General features: G+C 44.6%; 1 long non-coding RNA gene across 1 annotated transcript; it reads right to left on the bottom strand.

Moving 5' to 3' along the window:
- Window positions 1–3190: 3190 nt before the first annotated feature.
- Window positions 3191–18575, bottom strand: LOC116983181. The gene is made up of 3 exons (XR_004414635.1): window positions 18563–18575; window positions 14469–14474; window positions 3191–3549 (listed from the first exon to the last, which is right to left on the bottom strand). It is a non-coding gene; the product is annotated as an uncharacterized LOC116983181 (long non-coding RNA).
- Window positions 18576–25035: the final 6460 nt, after the last annotated feature.

Consider the following 25035-nt stretch of genomic DNA (forward strand, 5'->3'; position numbering starts at 1 on the left):
TCCGTGAATGCGTGACCCTCGAGGGAATAACTGAAATGCCTGATGGCCAGGTAGAGCGCCAGGAGCTCTCGGTCGAAAGTGCTGTATTTGCACTCGAGCCTGCAGTTGCCGGCTGGGGATGTGATGCATGACCCTGTGTCAGGGAGTCGTCCCGCTGAAACAGGGCGTAAGGAGCTCGGGAAAAACAGAGAGCATGGCGGCATACGGGCCCTCGGCGATGGCGTCAAGCTGCGGGACAGGCGGGGGCGGGCTAAGCGGTGCAGCGGGGCCGATGTCTGACCGCAGAATCATGCGACTGCCCCGTAAATAGACGACGAGGGAGAAAGCGCGTAGGAAATCGTCTCCCAAGAGCGGCTGGGCAACGTTCGTGACGATAAATTTCCACTTGTACGGGTGGGAGTCGAAAGTGAGGGTAAGTGTCCGTGTATCGTACATTTGTATGTCGATCCCACTAACGGCCGAGAGGATGGGACCCTTGTTACCGGCACAGGCACGGGCGATAGCCGTCCATGAGTGCTGGCCGTGAGGATGGACGGCCGGCGATCTCCCAAACCGTCCATGTGAAGGATGCGGGCGGCACGGTCCTGTCGGCTGAGTCCAAAGGTGTGCAATAGGAGGGTTTTGAGGCTGTCATACTTAGCGGTTGCGGGTGGGTCCCGAAGGTAAGGCAGTAGACGGGAGGCGGACTCCTGCGGCAAGGCTCCCACTACGTGGAAGTATCTTGTCTCGTTTGCAATGATGTGCAGATGAAACCACCTCAATGTGGGCGAACTATACTTAAGGCTGATCAGGCCAAAACACGGGCAGTTTCAGGCTGACTACGTTTTGATGGGTGTTGGGAGTGGTGGCGGGAAGGTAATTGTCCTGCATGTTGTCGCCCAAACTTCGGTGGGACGCGTCGGGGTCACCAATTTGACGGATGAGACGAGAGTCGATTGTTCAAACGAGTTTTATTAACAAAACCGTTAAACTGACGAATTATCTCACCACGGCCAATAAACAGATCCAGCCACAACGGTGGTCCAGAACGACTGACTCAAAAGGGGCATCGCCCAGAAAGCGCGCAAAATGCAACCCCTCCCCAGAGTCACATGTCCGAGGCACCCGACCGCAGGGTTCGACTAGCTGCGAGCATGAGCTTGCCACTAATATGGAAAAGTATATGTAATCTGTTGCCACGGTACCGTGGGAGGACACCTCGGGGGATGTTCCTTTCATCCAAAAATGCAACAAATCCTTTTGGGTCCCCTTTTCCATTCTTGTACCGAAGTTTTTTCATCTGCAGTATGACATTTCCTGCTAGACAGTCCTTCCCAAAGACTTTATCTCTGGATTCTTTGTGCTTTTTGAGGGCTGAGCGAACTGATGGAGTCAAGAGGATGCAAGTGGCAGTAGAGCTCATTCAAAGATTTACCCCACTCACTGTTCACAATCCTAATAGCAGTATGATTAGCTGCATACCTGTCACTCAATGTATTTGTAATGTTGTCGTTTATCTTTTGCCTGGTGTCTTGGAAATTTTCTTGCTCATTGAAATGTGTAAGTTTCACACACATTGTCAACAGTATCGCAAATATGTTGCGCAGTCTTCAGCAGTCCCACCAGCCAATTCATCGACTGCTACAGAAGGACATTCATTTGTGGTGGTGAAGTGTACACTGTTAATATGGGTCTCTTCTTGGGTGGTTGCATCAAAACCAACAGTGAAATCCTTTGTTGCTAGGATCATCTCTGATGTCTGTAACTCAGCAACAGCTCCCAATTCTTGGGCCATAATCTTTTGCTAGAAATTGTAATTTCTTTACCAGTCTGTTACAGACTTAAAACATATAATACAATAATATTAATGTTCTGCTTGAGAAAATATCATTTTTGAATTTTCAAGGTGTTTATTACTATTTTCCGTCACAACAGTTAATTATGTAATTAGCTACTTAATTAGGTAATATACTTTAATTTCAGGTCATCCAAGTAAGATGTATCATATTTGTTTCAGAATGCTTCAATCTATAATTGAACATTTCATTCAGTTCCCTTAATTTTTAAGGAAGTTATGGACTTTTATGTCAATTGACTTTCCTCGATCACAGCTTTTGTGTTGTTAATGGAAAAGCAATAGGGAACAAGATGCTAATTTCCGAGTATGAAAATGACCACAACTTTTTTAATACTGAAGATATGAAAGTGAGTTAGGTATCAAAATAAAGTTCTTTTTATGCTTTATCTGATGGGATAAATTACAGGCTTGATTTTTAACATCTCAAAATTTTATGACATCCCTACATTCTGACTGCTCTCTTTAATGATAATCTTTTATATATATTTAACTTTGTGCGATTCCTTCAATCATTTCTTTACTTATTTAATTTTCATTGCGTTGGGGGACCAGGCCTCCCATGTGACAGGTATAATATATATAGTAGTGGTCTAGTATATATATTACTAAAACTCTCAACGTATCTATATATGTTTGTTGTCCCATGTGATACTGGAACTACGCCAAAACGGTGCACCACCTTGCTCACCATTGTCCCGTGGTCTTTTTTGTCAAGTTTCATTCAGATTGATGTTATATTTCACAAGTTATTGACATTTAAGTTTTAAAAACCCTACTTTGAGAAGAATAACTGACTGCTAGTGAGAGTTTTCTGGCAGTTTCCAGCTATGACGTCACTATGGCATCTCGCAGACCTCCAATCACAATGGGATCTCATTTACATATGCTGCCGTGAACATTCGTGGTCTAGTTAACATAAAATAGTAAGATTAAACGAGAACTTACCAGTTTGAAGTTTGATCTTTATTTTATGAAGAGTTACGATGAAGGAACTACGTGAAGAACCCCGTCCAGCCGCACATGCGTCAATCTTCAAAGCAGCGGTGTGAAATCACAGGTAATAGTGACTGAAGTATAATAGTAAGATAAAAGAAGACTAGAACTACCAGATGACATTTATGAGGGTTGGGAGTGGAGGGCACGTAGTCCCTCATCGTAACTCCTCATAAAATTGAGATCAAACTGGTAAGTTCTCGTTTAATCTTACTATTTTACTTCGGAGTCACATGAGTGACTACGTGAAGATTTCAAAACTCTGATTTCATGCCGCAGATTCAAATCCCGGCCTCTCACTGCATTGATTGACTCAACATAATTAAATAATCAATAATGCATCAACCATAACATTGCTTTAAACGAATTAACGGTTTATTTTTACAAAGAAAACAATAGTAACCCCTCTATCCCAGGGGGAAACTATATAACTGAACTTAAAACAGAATCTGCAAATACCCCCATCCTTGTAATTGGCTTATGATAAAATCTTTGGAACATCAGTTCACTGGACCATTCTGCGGCCGCGAGGATATGATCTATAGGAACGTCCATCGCCCTGGCCGCTGAAGTTGATGCCGCCCTGGTGGAATGAGATTTAAAATTATCAGTGTCAATCCCAGCGCTTACCAGAACCTGCTTTAGCCACCTTGAGATTGTTTGCACCGACACCTTACTGTGTGTTTTTTTGTAGCTAATGAACAATGCTGACTCTGTTCCTCAGGGTTCTGGTAGCCTCAATGTAATGGGACAAACATGACACTGCACACAGGCGGGAATCCTTGGGGTATTTCCCGAAAAGATAATCTTACAACCTGTCGCCCCATTCTACTCTGCTTGAGCAGATCATAAACATAAAAAGTGATGGCATCTGCTGATACCTTCATCCTGTCTAGCCGCAGCTTCTGTAATGTCTGCACACGCTGGGCTGATACCAACGCCATAAGCATGACCACCTTCATGGTGAGTTTGGCTAGAGATAGGACTGTGACAAGAGTCCACTGGCGAAGCAGCATAAGAACTTCGCTTACATTCCAGATAACTGAATACCTGGGCTTGGGAGGATTGGAATTAAAAACTCCATAAATCTAGAGACTAACGGATGTGTCCCCACTGAATGTAATTCTGACACCATGGGTAAATATGAAGTCAGAGCACTTCTGGCTGTATTGATCGCACTATAGCTTAACTTTTGATCGAGATAGAGTGTTGACAAGAACTCTAGCACATCTGGGACGCCTGCAGTTTGATATGAAATATTCTGCCGTAAGCAGAACACCTCCCACTTTCTTATCGAAGATATGTACTGCTTTTGGGTACTATCCCTCCAGGCCGCAGTGATAACATCCACGGTGAGATCGGATAGTCCTCGTCCCAGGTATGGTCTCCTTAGAATCTGCAAAATAACAGATCATTACGATCATGTAAAGGATGTTGATCGCCAGTTAACCGGATTCACCAGTAGGTTTCTATGTTTGGGAACAATCATGTGAGGCTGAGTAGCCATCTCCAAAACATGAGCGTACCATGGCTGAGTAGGCCAGTCGGGTACCACCAATACTCCTGAAGCGGAGTCCTGCTTGATTTTTTGCAGTCATCGACTGACGAGGCAGAATGGAGGAAATGCATATAGAAACATTCCACCCTAGTGCAGCGAGAATGCATCGACCGCTGCTGCCCCAGTGGTTTGTATTCAGGCTTTCTGGGTCAAAGCCAGAGAATTGGTTGAGAAAATCAAGGCAGCACGCCATATTAATTAAGTCATTCTTAATGATGTGCATTACAAGAAAACATTTCTTGATTCAAAGGCGGCTGCAGTCACTTTGCAGCTTCATTCCGTGGGTACCGGGTACGCTACAGAGCTATGCGACAAGCAGTCATTTCGATCCAGAGATGGTACAAAGCATGCAAAATAGTAACATTAAACGAGAACTTACCAGTTTGAAGTTTGATCTTTATTTTATGACATTTTTAACACAAGTTTATAACTGCTTTATATGGGTTTAAATTAATTTACAGAACTTAAATTGTTTCTGCAAATGTTCCAGGTTTCATTACTGGTTTATTACAAATAATTGGAATGTTTTTCCCCTCCAGACCATCCTGCTGCCTTGAGGATTTGGTCCATTGGTACATCCAACTGTATCGCTGCCGATGTAGCTGCAGCCCTGGTGGAAAGAGATTTTAAAAATTTTAGTATCCACCCCAGCCTGTGTTTAGCAACTGTTTCAGCCATCTTGAGATGGTCTGGACCGTCACTCTTGGTGTGGTTGCTAGTGGCTGGATTATACTCACATCCCATATATGGGAGTATCTGGTACTCCTCATAGGCTTTGTACCAGTGGGTCCCGATCCCTGCCATAGATAGGACGATAAGGCACTCCTGGCACTATTGATGGCACTATAGCTCAGTCACTCATCAAAACATAATGTGGCAAGGAACTCCAACACATCAGGAATGCTTGCAGTGTGATAAGATATGTTTGACTGCAAGCAGAACATCTCCCATTTCTTGATATGAGATACGTATTGTTTCTTAGTACTATTCCTCCAGGCCGCAGTAATTACATCCACCGTATGACCTGATAGTCCGAGCCCCAGGAACGGTCTTGTCAGAATCTGCAAACCAATAGATTAATACGATCATATAAAGGATGACTCTCCCCTGTCACAGGGTGAACCAGCAGGTTGCTGCATTTGGGGATGACCATAAAAGGCTGTGTGATCAGTCTCAGAACGAGTGGGAACCATGGTTGTGTAGGCCAGTCGGGGACTACCAAAACGCCTGAGGCTGAGTCCTGCTCAATCTTAATCAGATGAGACAAAATGGGGGAAATGCATAAAAGAATATTCCACCCCAGTGTAGCGAGAATGCATCTACCGTTAACTTTAGCAGAAAATCCGGAACAGGAAGAAATCTTCAAATTAAGATTAGGACATTTAAAAATGGAAGAAGCAGAGATACAGGCAGAGCTAGAGTAGAAAGTGCGCATTTTACACATAAGGGAACGGAAAATGATAACACATAAAGCAAGGGGTAATGTATTTGGTTTGAGGAAGATGGGTGGAATGAAAAAATTATAAATGCTAAGTTTAGATACAATTATTAGTTATGGGGATGTATTGTAAGATGACTTTAACACAATTTTGCAACAGTATTAATCAATTATATGTCAGGTAAAGAGCATATACCGTGAAGGTGAAATTGCGTTAAAAGGGGAAGAGTGCTGTGTATGTAATAGAAATGGTGTTACCTGCCTCCAAGTTAAAGGGGGAGGAGTGTGGTGTATGAAATAGAAATGGTGTTACCTGCCTCAAAGTTAATGGGGGAAGAGTGTGGTGTTTGAGATATAATTAATATAGGTGATGTCTTGTGCGATGGTACGCATGACTAAAGGTGGCGTTCAGAATAAAGTAGCTTGTTAGTTTACTCCCATCTCCGAGTGTTGTTTAAAGACCGTTCCAAGCAACAAATACACATCAGGCTCCAATGTTGATTTTTGCAACAATCTATCGTGTAGCTCTTCCACAATCATCCTCGTTCCATTGCATAGCCTTGGGGGGGGTTCACGGTTTCTCATTAAAATGATTGGACATTCTTTTTCAACTCCGATTTTTGTGGTGGTTATCCAGGGATCTCGACTGAATCGAAGAATTCTGTTGGGAAGTGACTAGCATTAGTTCCCTCAGTCACATCATTGAAAAAAGTACTTCGTGATTCCAGGGAAGCGTCAGTGTCTGTTACATGTAGCTTCTCATGTCATCGTGCGGAACTAAGATATAATTCTTGGAGAATAATTTAGCAGGATTGTCGAATGCGGGATAGATAAAACCCAATATAACCCACCAGTGTTCTTGCTGATACAACCATGTATTCTGGCATTTCAATTTCATCGTTTTCATTCTTTGAAATCCTGTCTTCTCCAACTTCCAACAAAAATTGAGAATAGTTGTCTTCCACCTCTCAATCACATATTCCTCTTCAATTGAAACTTGGTGAAAGTTCTCCACAAGTAGGATTTCTTGATGCAGGAATTTTCAACATCAACATCATTTCCCCTTTTCACTACAGGAAGGAGTTGTCAAAAATCGCCACAACAAATGGTAAGAATTCATCATTCTTATCACATACACCTCGAAGAGTTCTGGTCCACCGCTTCAAAGCTCTCCCTCCTAATCATCGGGCACTCATCTCAAACATTCTTCACTCTCCTGATCTAATCTGCCGTGTTGGAGTTCTTCTCAATGTTGCACAATGTATCCTCGGTCACTTGGATGGGTATCTTGAATCGAGAAAGTGCAGTTCTTCCACCAGGCACTAATGTAGCTGCTATCCCAGAGGATGCTACAGCAATAGCAACATCACCTTCACCTCTAACTTTGGAGTGGATCAAATTGATGAGAAATGTCTTTCCCGTTCCACCTGGTGAATCAATTAAAAACATTGAAGATAGATTCCTTTCCAAGCAGTTGCACACATGGTCATACACTGCCCTTTGCTCAGCAGAGGCTTCTTCTCTTCAACAAATTGCCGTTGTTCAGGTCTATTGTATTGCAATTCATGCAGTAATTCTGGATTTCCACCATCAAGGTTCATCCCATTTCTTGGTCGTGGCGAATAAAAGTCTTCCAGTGGTTTGTTGTAGTTCTCAAGCTTGTGTTCAGTGGTGTAGTCTAGTTTTTTGTAGTGGGTATACTGTGATGATTCCCTCCTAGCCTCTTCCACACCCGTCCTATAAACACCTCCACACTCACTGTCGCATACAGTAGCCTACAACCACCATAAGTAATTGAGATTATTCAACACTCGATATTGTCATCAGTTTCTAGGACAATAAACAGTCAAATTAAAATCACCATTAGGCACTAGCATCAAATAAACTATAAAGCATCAATAAATAAATAACTTAGCTATATAAACACTGTACTACTGTATATGTAACCGGCCTGGCCTCAGTACTAATGTGCTAAGGAGACGACGGGATACTTGAGTCTTTTGCACTGGACATTTATTGCTGCTGCTGCTGCATGCTCTGTTTAGAGTTTTGAGACAAGAAAAAACAGAGTTAGTCATTTGTCAGAAACAATTACAACTCAATAAAATAAAATACCCTATATAAGAACCAATAAATGCAAAAATACAAAATAAAAACATGTTCTTTAGAATTATGTTTCCCATACAAAAATACTTAAATAATAAATTAAAATAAATAAAACATATCAGCAACTGTTCTAAGACGTCTCACACTCATACTTAATACAGCAATCACACAGCAACACAAAATACCCGTTTTCAATCACAGTAAGTCCTATGCAAGTAACATCTGTTCAGTGTTTAACAGAGAAGAAAAGCAGTACATCCGCAAAAACGACCAGCATGACCCATGCAAAATAAAACAAACACCACAATCCCTTCATTGTAAAAATGTAACAAACAAAGGTGAATACACAGTTACATGAGGGATATTTAGTGGAATACAAACACTTTTCCATACCTGCTACTGTAGCAGGTATGGAAAAGTGTTTGTATTCCACTAAAAGGGATTTTGTCAACAATTGTTTTTCACTTTAAATGTAGTAGCCTGCTAGTTTACAAAACTTTCCAAATTTGCTTGTACTCAGGCATCTGAGGTGTGCTCTGCCATCTTGCTTGCGTGGCAGAGCGATGGCTTCGTAACCATGTTGATACATATTTGCTTGGCTCAAAAAGGCTTACAGGGGGCCCATTGATGCTGATCATCATCAAATTGCTGACACTAGACAACAACATTCTAGATCTTTGGTCTGTGTACACAATATTCATCAGACTGAAGCCCCTTTCACACTGCAGTGCTGCAAGGGATGGTCTGCATGCAGTGGATGAGTGGTTTGAGGCATTCAGGTTCACTCTCTGGGTGCTCGATGAAATCTCATTCCATTGACAGTTTGTTCTTGACAAAGATTGAATCGCCTGCACAGTCGTTTTACCTGTGACTCACCGTGCCGTATGCCAGATGTTGATGGCCAGGTGCTTGAATCCAGAATGCTGAGATCATGAAGAATTTCATCCTTAATTGAGAGCCGCTTCTCCATGTTGTTGATCAGACTTTGTAGGAACTGCTTTGTATTGATCGGCATGAGCTTAGCATTTGACTCCAGGGACACTGATCCAAACTGTCCCAAAGCCTGTGCTTTCAATTCTTCCTCCAATTTCTATCCTGGAGAATCTTTAAATGATGCCAGCACTCGGATGGTGCGCTTCAGCAGCTGTTCTGCTCTTAAAAGTGTGATTGAATGGGCCTGTAATTGCTGGGACAGGTTTGAAAGTTCAGATAGAGTCCAAGGTCACAAAGAAATTCCTTGCTTTGCATACGACGTGCCAGGCCTCTAGGTTTGCCTCTCTTTGCCGTTTCTTGTTTGGTCTCCTGCAGCATTCTCAAAGTGTTTGTTAAGTGCTTCGTATGACCTCCACACAGCCTTTACAGAACGGAAACTGCTGGCAACCCATCGGGTGTTTAAAACTCTGCCAATCTGCAGGACTTGTGAGCCCACTTCTTGTGCTGCTTCCATAAGTTCCCGTGAATTTTTATTGGACTGACTGTAGAGATTGTGGAGTTTGTCCATGAAAACTTTGAAGTGGTTGACTGCCTGAACCTCACCACAGCATCATTTACAGCCAGTTCTAGACGGTGGTTCATACAGTGCCATGTGCAGAGGTTAGGGTACCTTGCAGTCAGCCTGGTTGCCACACCAGAGTTTTTGCCTAACATAACACTGGCTCCATCAGAAACAAATGAGATCCAGATGTTTTGAAGCCACTCTTCACTAAAGCCTGCAGTGTCCAAACAGTTTAATAGAGCTTCCTCTATAGACTCTGCCCTCTGGCTTTCCAGGTCCAAAAAAACTAATTCAGGAGTAGCTCCATCTAAAGAGGCCTTCACATTGACAATCATGGCTGATTTATGGCTGAGAGAAGTTGCCTCATCAATGAGAACAGGCAGCTTGCTTGAAGATGACACAATGCTGTCAACCAAAGATTATAGAGGAGCAAGATAGACCACTCCTCGAAAAACACGTAGTATGACGTGTGTGATTGTCGACGCCATTTTATTGAGCATTTTATTGGGCTGTCATGGCGTCCTCATCTAAATCTTCATCTCACTGCTCCGCTATCAATTGTTCTAATCGTAAATCTAAACGACCAGACCTGTCATTCTTTAGGTTCCCCGATAAAAAAGAAAGGAAAGAAAATATTATTATTTTTTGTCGATATTCTGTCGTGAAAATGTTATTTTCTGTTCTCCCATCAACGGCCATTGTGAAACTAGGTTTGTCGGTACATTAGAAAGTTAGTAGACTTATTTTTAATAGATCTTTACTTACCATAATAATAAAGACAATTTTAACACCTGTACGTTTTTGGCTTTGTTCTTGTAAGGGATTGGTCTCCAAAATATGGCCCGCGGGACACATTGGGCCCAGTGACCACGGGATTTTTCGAGCACAGATTCAAGTCCGAGAACGCGGCGGCTGTTACCCGTTATAGCCCTCGATTTGTCGAGACATCACAAGCAAAGATCACAAGCCCGCCGTGAAGAAGGGTGCAATCAAAGATTATACAACTCTGCTCTATCATCTTTGGGTGCAATGGTGGGCCGTGGCGTTCGGCGGCGGCGGCGACGGTTGCAATCAAAGATAGTAGAGGAGCTCTGCTCTATAATCTTTGGTCGGAATGGGATGGCTGAACGTTATAACATGCTATCGTTCCACCCTCCCTCTCCCCCTTCTCCCTCTCCCCCTTCTCCCTCTCCCCCCTTCTCCCTCTTCCCCCTTCTCCCTTCTCCCCTTCTCCCTCTCCCCTCTCGATCCCTCTCCTCTCTCCCCTCTCTTCTCTCGATCCCTCTCTCCCCTCGCTTCTCTCGATCTCTCTCTCCCTCTCGAATCTCTCTCCCTCCTCTCGATCTCTCTCTCTCCCTCCCTTACGCTTAAAGAAATGACGGCCGTGACATTCCGTCACGTACTACACGTCAGTCCATTGGATTTTGGAGGAGTGGTCTATCTTGCTCTGCTATAAGATCTTTGCTGTCAACTATTTTTGTCTGCATCTTTTTTGCTATGTGTTCCACAATTTTTGTTGAACTGAACCTTGAGTGCAGACTTGTGCCCATGTTGACACCGTTTTTTTTCCTGAAGCTCAATGAGATCGTCATGGTCAGAGAAAGGTCGGTTCATCTTGGCAAGATAATATGCTGTTCTGAATACATCATTTGTCTCAGCTAACACAGTGTCTGACACAGCTCTCACATGATTCCCAAGTAAATCCTGTCCACCCTTTTCAGTGAGCTCCTGAGCTATTTCGTGTGCCCTGGACATCTCATGCCGTCTGATCTTGTTTCTCAAGGAGGCCAGGGCTGTTTGCTTGAGCCTGATGACTGGATCTTAAACATCGCCCACTCCTCAGATATGGAAATTCTTTTCTCTGTTAAGACGCCAGTAGATTTTGTTGAGCTGCAAATAGTACAACCTGGAAGTAAACAAAAACATGACTAATTAACATCATACAAGTAGTCTTTTTTGAATCTATATTAGCAATAACACCTTCTGAACTGGATAAGAATCTATTCAAAATAATTGAATGAACTGTAAATAAGCTTCACTGTGACAATATCATTATAATTTAATTGTATAAAAGTGAAATTAATGTATCTTTAAGATGAAAATAAACCAGCTATACTCTCATTTGCATAAAGTTGACTTCATGTGTTTATACCAGCTTTACAAGTTGACTGATATTTACCTAACTTTCTGCCCTTCCATTCTAACCAAGAATGCCTGCTTTTAAACTCCCTAGCCTGACTCTCAGTCCATAGGGCTGGCCAGAAGTTATCATCTAGAAGGAACAAGGAGATATTCAGCACGTTATTTACTACTTTACTACAACAAGATTGAGCTAGCAAGGCCGTTTAGTGAATATATGTGTGGTATTCATTCAGTTTGGGAAATCTCTTATAAGCTAGTAGCTAGTAGTCTAATATCTGCTAAAGTTCACTTGTATATGACTTTCACTTACCCGATACACTGCTGGCATCAGTTCCGTCCTCTTCATCTAATGTCCTAGTGACTGCTGGAGTGTCGTCCGAGGCAGCAGCAGGCTTGTTTTTTTTTAAATGGCTAAGGGTAGTTTGTTGCTTCCGCTTCATATTTACTGTTGAGCCGCTGGACATCACCTCGGCGCCGACTGAGTTGATATCGCTGTCGTCTAGGTGACGTGACGTCAGGTCTAGGTCACGGGCGGTCACCACGGGCACGGGCCATGGACGGAAGCCTCTGTATGGCTATTATAATGCTGCGTTCCATTGTACTCGGGACTTTCCGACTTCCGACAAGGAAAAGTGCGACTCTGACAGAGACACAGCGCACAGGTTGAATTTATGAATGAAAGTATGACAGTTCTGTGACAGAACTGTCATACTTTCATTCATAAAATAAACAGAACTTCTGTCACTATCGAAGTTGATACGTGTCATTGCGCATTTCTAAGTGGGCATACGGAAATGCTGGAGCTTTCTTAGTGGGTATACGGCGTATACCTGCGTATCACGTAGACTACACCTCTGCTTGTGTTGAATATAGATAGATAGATAGATAGATAGCCTTTATTGTCATTCAGACCGAAGTCTGAACGAAATTTCAGCAGTCATACATACAATACAATAAAAACAACAATAAACACATATTAACATCCACCAGAGTGAATCCACCCAGCATCTCCTCACTGTGATGGAGGCAAAAGTCTTAGGTCTGCAGTCTCTTTCCTCCTCTTCTCCCTCTGCGCTGAGGCGATACCCCCCGGGCGATGTTACAAATCAGTCCCACGGCTCAAACACCGCGGCCCGGGGTGGTCGAAGCTGCCGCCCACCAGTCCAGCAGACGCAGCCGCTGGCCCGCGGCCGAACCCCGGACTCAGGCCACCACCGCCACCCCAGAACACCGTCCCAGCCACCCTCACGTGAGTACCGTACCGTCTTCAGCCTCGGGCTGGGCCGCCCCGACATGGGCGCCGAACTTGGGCGTCGCTTCTCCCTCTGGCCGGGCCGCCCCGACTTGGGCGTCGCTTCTCCCTCTGGCCGGGCCGCCCCGACTTGGGCGTCGCTTCTCCCTCGGGCCGGGCTGCCCCGACATGGGCGCCGAACCTCCCTCGGGCTGTGAGCGCCGCACCTCCCCGAGCTCGGCCACATGGGAGCCTCGTTCCACCCTCGGGCTGGCCGCCCTCACGGGAGCGTCACAACCTCTCACGGGAGCACTGTTCCAGCCCCGAGCCGGACCGCCCTCACGGGAGCGAGCTCAGGGCGAGTCCTGACGGGCTCTGCCTCCGGAGCCTCGAGGTCGCCAGCTCCATTAGGCCTCAGCGTAGACGGAGGCAGAGAAGGGGAATACAACAAAAAAGTCGTATTCCTCCGCAGGGAGAGACTGCAAACCCCGTTTCAACCCCCCCCCCCCAAAACACAAAACTAAGAACCAAAAACTAGACTAACCAAAACGAAATAAACAACACAAAAAACACAAACAAACGGGACTGCCGGTGAGCCGCTGCTGCCAGGGCAGCGCCGCCACTCATCAATCATGATATTTGGATCACTGATTTGTTCTCCGTTCTGTTTGAAGGTAATCTTCAGACATTGAATTCTTGAAGCGATCCCATAATTGTTGAGGATTGTTGATGTGAATATTCGTTAGCAATACAACAAACAAATCTCTCATTGCACTTTGGGAGTCTTGTCCTCTCAGCATCTTCCATTGTTTGTTGCAATGGTCGTCAGTTTGCAACAAACCTTTCTCTGCAGTCGTCTTTGAAGGAAGGAAGAATATCTCCATCACGTGTCTTCAATGAATCGAAGGTTACTGCTGGCCCTTTGACGTGGTGGAGAAGCCGTCTCAAGTAGTAGAGGTCACCATATCTTGGAGAAACGGTATACACCCGTCCCAGAATGTTGGCTTCAAAAATACCGAGAAAATCTTCAAGCGGTATACACTCGTCCCAGAATGATGACTTCAAAAATACCGGGAAAATCTTCCGCTCTCTTTCCAATCTCTTCTTTCCCATTTCCTGTTCCATGTGTAAAATTGGAGTCCATCAGCGTAGTACAGTGTTCTTGCAATTGGATATCGAGAACACAATTTCATGAGTTCAGTTAAAGTCGTCCTCGCCATATCATTATTGTTCATCTGCTGAACAGCATTGACTCTGATAAAGACTCGTTGTTCTTGTGGTAGATATACCTGGAGTCGAATGACAGTGGGGTCTCATGAATTGGTAATCCAAGGATTGATCCCACTGCTTCTCATGGACCAATGTATGCCAGTCAAGTACTGTGTAATTTTGTCATCTCAGTTAACTCCAAAAACTGCTTGATCACTCCCATTCAAGATGTACTTGATCACATATTTGATCGACTTTACAGAGGAGCATATTTCAACGTTGTGACATTTGAACAACTTCAATAGTTGAACTTTATAGGGCACCACCCAATCAGAAGTAATCGGTTGATTCTGGCATCCTTCTTGATGTCCCTGAAATCCTCACATATCTGGAGATCTTCTGTACAGAGGATATGAATCATTTCCACACCTTGTTCTCTCGATAAATGCCTTTGGGAACCTCTTACTGTAACTTCCATTCTTCCAACATGGAGAGGTGTTGTTGCAGTACGGTCCATGAATCGTGTGCTTCAGTACCAATTCATGCAGCTCAGGAACTACTTGCGGGTCTGGTATTTCAGCTTGCACTAATCTCAAAATCTTGTGGTCTTGGCTTACTCACTTTGTCAAGCCACAGCAGACTGCAAATGAGGCAGGCCTCTCTTCTGATAATCCACAGTTGAGACGAAAGCTATACAGTTCCCAAAGAGGCCATCTGGTCCAGTGAGGTACTTGAATAGCTTTCTTTTCAGATCAAATACTCTTGCTATCAAGTCTGGTCTACCACATGGCTGCTGATTCAGAAAGAGGTGCTGTCGGAATTTGCTCATGATTGCAAGTCATCATAATGAAGAACGAAGCCAGAGAATTGGTTGAGAAAATCAAGGCAGCACGCCATTCTTAATGATGTGCATTACAAGAAAACATTTCCTGATCAAAAGGCGGCTGTAGTCACTTTGCATGCCTCATTCCGTGGGTACCGATCAAGGGTACGCTACAGAGCTATGCGACAAGCAGTCATTTCGATCCAGAGATGGTACAAAGCATGCAAAATGAAGAACGAAGCACTGCCATACTTTCGAACGTACATCATGCTGCCCTGGCATCATTCCATCATGTATCTCGGTCCACCGACAGATGTTGATGAAAGGATGATGTGCTTTCCGACTTTTTCCAAATCATCATTATCATTTAATGCATCCGTCAGGACTGTGTAAATTGTTGATCTCAACGATGCTTGATTCATGTGAATACAATTGAGCCTAGCACTTTCAATCTTAGCTGCCATATCAACCGCATATTATTGAAAGAGTCGTCCTCTCAAAAGGTGGTTTAATTCATTATCATAATTCATGATCCTGTAGGCATAATATCGCATTGCAGTCAATTTCTTGCTGCTACGCATTTGGAGTTGGTGATGCCATCCATCATCTCCAAGTGGAAAGAAAAGGATGTATTGAAAACTATCATACGACAAATGAGACTGAAATGATTCGCAGTCCTCCTTCACTTTCTTTCAAGTCAATATGCCGTGATCTTGCCTCAGGTTCATTATTGTTTGGCATTATGACGGCAACTTTGTTGGCGATTTGTGTGTTAAATCGCCTTTCATGTTCAAAAGCTGGCCGACGATCTGGATCAATGACGATTGATGCCTCTGGTAAATCTCTAATTCTTTCCTTTATATATGTATACTAGACTAGGTGTGGTCCGTCACAACGAAGTATTCCATCAAAATGGCTTCACATTAAAAAATCAGCATATGCACATATACAGGTTCTAATAATAATACATTTTATTTAGGGCGCCTTTCAAGACTCAAGGACACCTTACAAAATTTAGTAAACAGAAAACAAAACATGTAAGCGGAATGAAACAAAACAAAAAATAACGACAAAAAAATAAATAGTAAAGACATCAACAATACACAATTCAAAGACACAATTCAAAGAGAGAGCAGCGGCAGCTAATCGCGCCAGCGTTCACTCTTCCTTCCGGCAGCCATCTTGGAAACGGAACAATAAGGATCTTTAACATAGAAACATCCCCCCACAATGGTTACCATTATGGGGAAGGCACAATGTCCAATGTTCTGTCTTCAGAAATAGTCTTTTGGAATATGACCATTAGTTGTGGGTGCGCGGCCGCTGGGCCCGGCCACCCTCCCGCAACTGCACATGTGCGGATACCGGGCCCGGCAACCCTCCCTAGTTTAGATTTGTGACCTGTAATACAAATACATTTGTAAATAGCCCAGACTGGCTTTTGAAATAGTTTCCATTTTTATCAGAATTGTTTCTTAATTTCCAATGATTTGCAATAAAGTTTGATATTTTGGTGGATGAGACGAGTCGATTTTCCAAACGAGTTTTAGTAACAAAACGAAGAAATCAATGAAGTAACTCAACACAGCCAATACACAGATCTAGCCACAACGGTGGTCCAGAACGACTGGAGAGGCATCGCCCAGAAAGCGCGCGAAACCACAACCCCTCCCCAGAGTCACATGTCCGAGGCACCCGCCGCAAGGTTTGATTACCTGCGGGCATCAGCAGGTGCCGCTACAATACAACCATTTTTTTTAATGTATGTGCAATTATATTATAAAGGCATTTCAGCTACCTAGGGGGATGCATGCGGAAGCCTCCACGTGGCGCATCCCGGGCAATACTGACGACAGAAACTCCCCTTTTCCTAATCGGCCACTATTCAGATAATATGAAGGTACAGAAAGAGATCCGGGACAAACAGAAGGCATCAACGGTAATACAAGCAGCATTTAGAAGGCACAGAGTATACCGTCCATACAGGGCAATGAAATTAGCAGATATAATAGTACAAACCCATTACAGGGCACACCTTCAAATGGAAAGTGATCGCAAGACTTACACGAAGGTACGCAGAAGCGTTGTACTGCTTCAGGCTGCCTACCGAGGAATGCTTGTTCAAAAGCAATTGCGGTGCATGCACAAATCTGCCATGGTCATACAGACTTATTATCAAATGCATAAACAGCGTCAGTATTTCAAGAAACTACCTGGTCTGCCATTGCCATTGCGGTACAGCAACGATACAGAGCTTGCCAGATAAGAGATGTTCAAGTGAGGCATTATAATAGTTTGAGAAAAGCAGTGTTGAGAAAAGTTTGTATTCAGGCCTTCTAAAACCAGAGAATTGGTTGAGAAAATCAAGGCAGCATGCCATATTAAGTCAGTCTTAATGATGTGCATTACAAGAAAACATTTCTTGATGCAAAAGGCGGCTGTAGTCAATCTGCAAGCTGCACACCACGGTTACCGATCAAGGGTACTCTACAGAGCTATGCGACAAGCAGTCATTTCGATCCAGAGATGGTACAAAGCATGCAAAATAGGGCATTCACAGTTTGTGCAATATCAGTCAATGAGGTATACAACCATTACCATTTAGGATGCCTACAAGGGTATGGTGGTTAGGCAGTGGGTTAAGCAAAAGTGGGCTACTGTAAAAGTGCAGTCAGTACTCCGTATGAGTTGGTATAGGAAAGACTTAAGACAAGTGAGGTACTTGATGAATAGCTTTCTTTTCAGATAAAATACTCTTGCTATCACATGGCTGCTGATTCAGAAAGAGGTGCTGTCGGAATTCGCTCCAGTTCGGATTGCAAGTCATCGTAATGAAGAATGAAGCATTGCCATACTTCCGAACGTACATCATGCCGTCCTGACATAATTCCATCATGTGTCTCGGTCCACCGACAGATGTTGATGAAAGGACGTTTTCCAAATCATTATCATTTAATGCATCAGTCAGAACTCTGTAAATTGTTGATCTCAACGATGCTTGATTCATGTGAATACAATTGAGCTGAGCACTCTCAATCGTATCTGCCATATTAAACCACATATTGTTGAAAGAGTCGTCCTCCTCTCAAAAGGTGGTTTAATTCATTATCATGATTCATGATCCTGTAGGCATAATATCACATTGCAGTCAATTTCTTGCTGTTACTCATTTGGAGTTGGTGATGCCTTCCATCATCTCCAAGCGGAAAGAAAAGGGCCTATTTCTGAAATGATAAATGAGACTCTGAAATGATTTGCAGTCCTACTCTTTCTTTCATGACAACTTGCCTCAGGTTCATTATTGTTTGGCATTATGACGGCAACTTTATTGGCAATTTGTGTGTTAAATCGCCTTTCATGTTCAAAAGCTAGCCGACGATCTGGATCAATGACCATTGATGAATGCCTCTGGTAAATCTCTAATTCTTTCCTTTATATATCTATACTAGACCAGGTGTGGTCCCTGTCATATGGAAGTATTCCATCAAAAATACCCGGCAACCCTCCCACAACTGCGCATGTGCGGATACCAAGCCCGGCAACCCTCCCGAGTTAGATTCGTGACCTGTAATACAAAGACATTTGTAAATAGCCCAGACTTTTTTTTGAAATAGCTTCCATTTTTGATCAGAATTGCATCTGAAAAAAAAGTTAATTTTTTCTTAATTTCCAATGATTTACAATAAAGTTTGATACTTTGGCGGATGAGACGAGAGTCGATTTTCCAAACGAGTTTTAGTAACAAAACGAAGAAATCAACGAAGTAACTCAACACAGCCAATACACAGATCTAGCCACAACGGTGGTCCAGAACGACGAGAGGCATCGCCCAGAAAGCGCGCGAAACCACAACCCCTCCCCAGAGTCATATGTCCGAGGTACCCGACCGCAAAGTTTGATTACCTGCGGGCATCAGCAGGTGCCGCTACAATACAACCATTTTTTAAAATGTATGTGCAATTATGTATTTATAAAGGCATTTCAGTTACCTAGGGGGATGCATGCAGAAGCCTCCACGTGGCGCATCCCGGGCAATACTGACGACGGAGAAGAAGAGAGGATGGTTCAGTACAGGCTTAGGAAGCAAGGGTCAAATGCAAACGGACGGAAGTCAAATGCAAAGGGACGGAAGGCAAAGGGACAGAAGTCAAATGCAAAGGTTCATTGCCATCCAGCGGGCAACCCTAACTATTCAAGCTGCTTTCAGGGATATAGAAACATAGAAAATAGGTGCAGGAGTAGGCCATTCGGCCCTTCGAGCCTGCACCGCCATTCAATATGATCATGGCTGATCACCCAACTCAGTATCCTGTACCTACCTTCTCTCCATACCCCCTGATCCCTTTAGCCACAAGGGTCACATCCAACTCAAATATAGCCAATGAACTGGCCTCAACTACTTTCTGTGTGAAATCCACAGATTCACCACTCTCTGTGTGAAAAATAAAATTCTCATCTCGGTCCCAAATGACCCTAACCCTTATCCTTAAACTGTGACCCCTTGTTCTGGACTTCCCCAACATCGGGAACAATCTTCCTGCATCTAGCCTGTCCAACCCCTTAAGAATTTTGTAAGTTTCAATAAGATCCCCCCTCAATCTTCTAAATTCTAGCGAGTACAAGCCGAGTCTATCCAGTCTTTCTTCATATGGAAGTCCTGCCATCCCAGGAATCAGTCTGGTGAACCTTCTCTGTACTCCCTCTATGGGAAGAATGTCTTTCCTCAGATTAGGAGACCAAAACTGTACGCAATACTCCAGGTGTGGTCTCACCAAGGCCCTGTACAACTGCATTAGAACCTCCCTGCTCCTATACTCAAATCCTTTTGCTATGAATGCTAACATACCATTCGCTTTCTTCACTGCCTGCTGCACCTGCATGCCTACTTTCAATGACTGGTGTACCATGACACCCAGGTCTCGTTGCATCTCCCATTTTCCTAATCGGCCACCATTCAGATAATAAGGTACAGAGAGAGATCTGGGACAAACAGAAGGCATCAACAGTAATACAAGCAGCATTTAGAATTCACAGAGTATACCGTCCATTCAGGCAATGAGATTGGCAGCTATAATAGTACAAACCCATTATAGGGCACACCTTCAAAGGAAAACTGATCGCAAAACTTACGTGAAGGTATGCAGCAGCGTTGTGCTGCTTCAGGCTGCCTACCGAGGAATAGTTGTTCGAAAGCATGCACAAATCTGCCATGGTCATACAGACTTATTATCAAATGCATAAACAGCGTCAGTATTTCAAGAAACCACGCTGGTCCGCCACTGCTGTACAGCAACGATACACGGCTTGCCAGATAAGAGATGTCCACGTGAGTCATAATAGTTTGAGAAAAGCAGTGGTTTGTATTCAGGCCTTCTACCGCGGGGTCAAAGCTAGAGATATATGTTGATTTTTGCAACAATCAGAATATCGCGCAGCTATTCACAATCATCCTCATCCTTGTTCCATTGCAGAGCCTTGGGGGGTTCCCAGTTTCTTATTAAAATGATTGGACGTCCATTTTCAACACCAATTTGTGTGGTGGTTATCCAGAGATCTCGACTGAATCGAATTCTGTTGGGACGTGAGTAGCAATAGTTCCCTCAGTCACATAGTTGAAAGAAAAGTACTCCTTCATGATTCCAGGGAAGCGTCAGTGTCTGATACATGTTGCTTCTCATCATGTCGTGCGGAACTAAGATACAATTCTTGGAAAATCATTTAGCAGGATTGTCGAATGTGGGATACATAAAAATCAATATAATCCACCAGTGTTCACCATGTATTCTGGCATTTCAATTTCATTGTTTTCATTCTTTGAAATCCTGTCTTCTCCAACTTCCAACAAAAATTGAGAATAGTTGCCTTCTACCTCTCAATCACATATTCCTCTTCAATTGAAACTTGGTGAAAGTTCTCCACAAGTAGGATTTCTTGATGCATGAATTTTCAACATCAGCATCATTTCCCCTTTTCACCACAGGAAGGAGTTGTCAAAAATCGCCACAACAAATGGTAAGAATTCATCATTCTTGTCACATACATCGTGAAGAGATCTGGTTCACCGCTTGAAAGCTCTCCCTCCTCTCTCCCTTTTTAACTGTGTTTATGTGGGGGGAGGGGGAAACTTTGGGGCCTAGCACCGTGGAGCGGCCTCCAGCCGGAACGACCTGTGGGCTCCAGTCGCGGAGCTGAGGACTACTTAACATCGTGGGGCTGGCCGGCCTCGGAGCTTGGGAAGCGGTGGTGGCTCGCTGCTGCGGCCCGACCCCGGAGCTCGGAAGCTCCAGCTGCAGCCGCAGGTCAGGTGGACTGGGACATCGGGAGCTCACGGGTCCGGTGGGAGACCGCTTTCCGGAGCTCCCGCAAATCGACTTCTCCAGCCCGTGTTGCGGTGGGGTGTAGGGTGGGTTTTGAGCGCCCAGGACAGTTTAAAATATTGCGCCTCATTAGCGGCTAGCCATGGCCCATGAGCTGTTATAAATCCAAGTTTTGTATTTATTTTCTCAACCTAACAAAAAGATGGCGGTGCTGCCTTAGCAGCTGCGGCTCGCCTGCAGTCTGTCTGTTTTTTTTTTCTTTTTTTGTATTATTTTGTCCTGTTTAGTTGATTTTTGGTTTATTATGTTGTGTATGTGGGGGGGGGGGAACACGTTTTTGGTCTCTTCCTTCGGGGGATGCGACTTCTTTTGTCGTATCCCCCGTCTCCGCCTGCGTCGAGGCCTAATGGCAGAGCTGGCGGCCTCGGAGCTGGAGCAGCGGCAGCGGCGACCAGAACTCGGAGATGGGCAGCGGTAGTGGCGGCTTTGACAGCGGCAGCGGCGGCCCGGCATCGGAGCTGGGACGGCGGGAGCGGCGGCCTGGCCTCGGAGCTGGGGCGGCGGCGGCGGCGGCCTGGCCTCGGAGCGGGGGGCAGCGGCAGCGGCCACACGGCATCGGAGCTGGAGCAGCGGCAGCGGCGACCTTGCCTCGGAGCTGGGACAGCGGCGACCAGAACTCGGAGCTGGGGCACGTTCCGGCGGCAGAGGCCACTCGACCCGACCGCGGGCCCAGTGGACGACAACGGCGGCTGGGACCGGCAGCGGCCTCGGCGCAGAGGGAGAATAAGAAGGGATGAGACAAAGACTTGCCTTCCACCACAGTGAGGAGGTGCCTGGTGAACTCACTGTGGTGGGTGTTAATTTGTGTTTAATGTGTTTGTCATTTTTACTATAGGACTGCAAGGCAACAATATTTCGTTCAGACCATAAGGTCTGAATGACAATAAAGGCTACTTGTTACTATAATTACACTTGCATAAAATTTATTTATTTATTTATAAAATAAAATTACTTCTTTGCAGCCATTAATATTTATTTCAAAATTGTAACAACATTTTACAGGTTCCAATAAAAGTATTACAAAGTGTTCGAATAATAGGGAAACAGAACACATTAAAGCGGCTTTTTCACGGGGCGAGTTGACGCAAGATGTCACCAGAGTGAAGTGGTCGTGGTCCAGCACGAGTCTCGCACGATATAACGGGGGGTAGATAAAGAGTTCCCATGGTACTCGGCATTTCTGTTATTTGTGCGAGTGACTTGTCCGTCTCCCGAGCTTTTCCGTTAATCTTGAATGAACATCGTGAACTGTAGTGTTGTTAATGACGTGGCACAAATGATGTTACTTTGTTTTCACACACTATATTGGGTTTTTTCACACACTATATTCCTCCCTTGGTTGAATTGGCTCATTTGGAGACATGCCTATACTAAGTATTTTTGAGTACAGGATGGTGGTTATTTTCATTGACGCGCTGTATGCAGCAGCCCACTATGTGAATCGCGAACGCTTGCGTGAAGGCAGAAGGGTGAGATTAATTAAAAAGAGAATTAAGAGGAAGTCTCACTGGGTGAAGCCCATCTTTCAACGGAGACCTCAATTTGGACAATATGATCAGCTGCTTAATGTGCTGTGCGAAGAGGATAAAAGTGCATTCACAAACTTTGTCAGAATTTCACCCGAGCTCTTTAATGAGCTGAAGAATAATCTGTTTTTTTTAGACAAATGTTGTTTGGTGTGATGCACCTTCTCTCAATATGTGCAAGAAGTCGTCTTTTTATTTTGTCAAATAGGAATAAAGACTTTGTCTCACATTGACCGTGATGGTTGTCTTATTTTATTATCTACTGAGAGGTGAAACTTTCAAACGTTTAACCAGTCAGTAGACAGACAATAAATAGTAACAATCGAGCCATAAATGGTGTATACATGGTGAAGGGAACAACGCTGTGTGCAAGATAATGTTTAAAATCATGCGAGGAATCGATCGGGTAGATGCACAGTCTCTTGCCCAGAGTAGGCGAATCGAGGACCAGATTACATAGGTTTAAGGTGAAGGGGCAATGATTTAATATGGGTCTGATTAAATACTGTCAGTAGTAAACCCGATCAAAAACAACATCAGGACGTCTATTAAACACCAGAGATCCCAGTAAACTCCCAGCCGAGACTTATTACAGGTCTAGTGGAAAGACACAAAGCGCTGGAGCAACTCAGCGGGTCAGGCAGCATCGCTAGACAACATGGATAGATGATGTTTCGGGTCGGGACTCTTCTTCAGCGCTGAGTTACTCCCGCATATTGTGTCTTTCCAATGCAGATTAGCGTCTGCGATTCTTTGCTCCTGCATTACGGGGTCTATCTCGATTCCCGATAAAGTCTAAAACCCATCCTCCAGAGTTCTCAGCCCAGGGCGCCCATAAACAAGCCCTTAACTCCACACTGGGGACAGAGGCTGAGAGGTGTACAAAACCATGAGACGAACAGGCAGGGAAATAGACAGAGTCCAGGGTAATATATGTCCTTTGCCCACAGAGGGGATTCGAGGACCAGAGGGCATAGGTTCAAGGTGAGGGGGGAAGATCTAATAGGAATCTGAGTGAGGGGTAACATTTTCGCACAAAGGGTGGTGGATGTATGGAACAAGCTGCCAGAGGAGGTAGTTGAGGCTGGGTCCATCGCTACATTTAAGAAACATTTAGACAGGTACATGGATAAGACAGGTTGGGAGGGATATGGACCAGACGCAGGCAGATGGGACTAGTTTCGATGGGACATTTTGGCCGGTATGGGCAAGTTGAGCCGAAGGGCCGGTTTCCACACTGTAACTCAATAAAGCCAGTGAGTATACGATCTAAGATAGTCCGAGGGTCTCAAATGAGGTAGGTAGTAGTTCAGGAATGCTCTGTGGTTGGTGTTAGGATGGTTCAGTTACATAAGTGCTCAAATGTAGGCACCGTTTTCGCAGTCGAAGCTCCGAGACTGTGCAGCGGGCGATTGTCGTGTTGGCTGGGACTCCTGTTATCCATGCAGGGGATTGACCTCAGTCTGAAGAAGGCTCTCGACCCGAAACGCCACCCGTTCCTTCTCTCCAGAGTTGCTGCCTGTCCGGCTGAGTTGCTCCAAGCAACTGGTGTCTATCTTCAAAGGACTGACCACCGGGCTGGATGTCGGGGCTGGCGTGTTGCGTTTCACAGACCGAACTGTCCAATTAATGGTAACAGATGGGCACTGAGGGAAGTCCCCCCCCTCTCTGTTTATCTGCCCTTTCTTTAACTTTTGTGCCTCTGCAAGTATCTCGCGAGCCATCCCAGACTGCCCATTTCTGCTCCCCCTCGTCTTTAATAACTACATTTCCCTAACAATTACTATCTTTGTTAGTTATAGGAGCAAAATTAGGCCATTCGGTCCATTAAGTCCACTCCGCCATTCAATCGCGGCTGATCTATCTCTCCCTCTCAACCACATTCTCTTGCCTTCTCCCCATAACCTCCTGACAGCCGCACTAATCAGGAATGTATCTATCTCTGCCCCTATTCTTCACCCTTTTGACAGTAGTTTTGTTTTATTGGAGACGCGGGAGACAGCGGATGCTGGAATATTGAGCAAAACACGAAGTGCTGGAGGAACTCGGTGCATTTGTGTTTAAGAAGGAACTGCAGATGCTGGAAAATCGAAGGTACACAATAATGCTGGAGAAACTCAGTGGGTGCAGCAGCATCTATGGAGCGAAGGAAGTAGGCAACGTTTCGGGCCGAAACGTTGCCTATTTCCTTCGTTCCATAGATGCTGCTGCACCCGCTGAGTTTCTCCAGCATTTGTGTGTGGGGGTGGGAGTTGGGGGGAGAGAGATAAGGCAGCCTGAAGAAAGGGTCGCCTGTCCAT

Source organism: Amblyraja radiata, chromosome 18 (assembly GCF_010909765.2).
Source record: "Amblyraja radiata isolate CabotCenter1 chromosome 18, sAmbRad1.1.pri, whole genome shotgun sequence".
Classification (NCBI taxonomy): Eukaryota; Metazoa; Chordata; class Chondrichthyes; order Rajiformes; family Rajidae; genus Amblyraja; species Amblyraja radiata.